This window comes from Felis catus, chromosome A1, assembly GCF_018350175.1.
Source record: "Felis catus isolate Fca126 chromosome A1, F.catus_Fca126_mat1.0, whole genome shotgun sequence".
Taxonomy (NCBI): Eukaryota; Metazoa; Chordata; class Mammalia; order Carnivora; family Felidae; genus Felis; species Felis catus.
Genome location: NC_058368.1, coordinates 44536752 through 44538657, shown reverse-complemented (window position 1 = coordinate 44538657; position 1906 = coordinate 44536752).

Here is a 1906-nt window from a genome sequence, read left to right as displayed (position 1 = left end):
TGCGCTGACAGCTTGGAGCCTGGAGCCCACTTCAGATTCTGTGTCTCCCTCTCTCTCTGCCCCTCCCCTGCTCATGTTCTGTCTCTCTCCCTCTCAAAAATAAATAAAAACATTAAAAAAATTAAAAAAGAATTTCTAGTAATTGTAGGGTTAAACTTTTCTTAAAGTAGAATTTAATATAATTTTAGTGAAATTTTAACAATACTCATGATATCTAATGACATTTTAATTGGTATGTCATTAGAGACACAGTTTAATGTAGGAAGAACAACATTTTTTCCCCACAGTGACTAATCCTTTCTCACAATTATTTTTTTAGTACTGTTTAATGTTTTCAAGTAGTTTTCAATTACTCCTCAGATGGGTACAATACACTTCTCTTTTTCCTCTTACATATGCTTTTTTCCCCTATGTACAATGAAATGTTTTACTTCTGGCATTTTCTGTTTTTAACTTGGATATAGGAAAATTAAGATATTTTTATCCCATAATTTTGTACTTGGTTATTTTATATGGTAACCTTATTGTTTGACTGGATTTTCAAATAATTTTCTGTAATTTTCCGGGTGTAAAGTTTTATTAACTAAAAGTTTTTTGCATTCATTTCTGTAAAGAATTTCAAATGATAATTGTCTAGCTAAGTTTCTTAAATATTATTTTATGAAATGTATTATTATGTTTCTTAAATGCAAATATTTCATAAGGCACCAGAAAAAAGTTTCAAATTAACAAATGTATTATATTTGGCTAGAATAAAACTTCAAAGATGATTTTCAATGATATATGAATACAGTATAGATAATTAAAGAATTTTAAGTTTTCAAAGAAAAGGCATTTACTGTATATTTTTAAAATTGTTTTAATGTTTATTTATTTTTGAGAGAGAGGGAGACAGAGCATGAGCATTAGAGAGATGGAAAAAGAGGGAGACACAGAATCCAAAGTAGACTCCAGGCTCTGAGCTGTCAGCACAGAGCTCAATGTGGGGCTGAAACCCACAGACTGTGAGATCATGACCTGAGCTGAACTTGGACACTTAACCAACTGAGCCACCCAGGCACCCCTACTTTATATTTCTTGTAAGAGTACATTTTAATAAAAGATTTGGCTTATCTTTGCTAGCACTTGTTTTTTCATAGTAAAACATTTGCATGCATATACTGACATCTGGTGGATATTCAGTATAGTATTTCTAATGTAAAGTTAAGGGAAATAAATAAAATGTACAATAATAAGCATAAAGTTCTAGTTAAATTTAGAAAGATAGTAAAACTTATTATTTTGTCTTTTCTTTCTTGAGAATCTAAGTATAGGAAAAATGGAAACAGTTTCATCAGACTTTTAAAAAACTTATTCTGAACTGTGTTTTCAGTTTGTGGCATGTATAGAAAATTATTTTTATCCCATTGTATGTATATAGTGTCTAACATCATGTTTTGTATAGGGGTGCTTTGGTGGCTCAGTTGCTTAAGAATCTTATTCTCGATTTTGGCTCAGGTCATGATTCCAGGATAATGGGATTGAGCCCTGCCTTGGCCTCTGTGCTGAACATGGAGCCTGCTTAAGATTCATTCTCTCTCTCTCTCTCTCTCTCTCTCTCTCTCTCTCTCTCTCTCTCTCTCTGTCTCCCTCCCTCTCACCCTATCCCCACCTTGCATTCCCTCTCTCTAAAATAAAAAAATAATATTAAAAAAACAAAAAACATCATGATTTGTATACTTTTGATGCATTGTGTTAATGGCATTTACACAAATTGTATTCTATATCTATGGATAACTAAAATTATTACTGGGTCAAAACATGTTTAGGTAGAAGAATTGACTGGCAAAATGGAGGTGCTACATGTTTAGCAGTGTTTATTAAATTAGGAAAATCTTGAGAGGTGGTGAGAAAATGGAAACTGGAG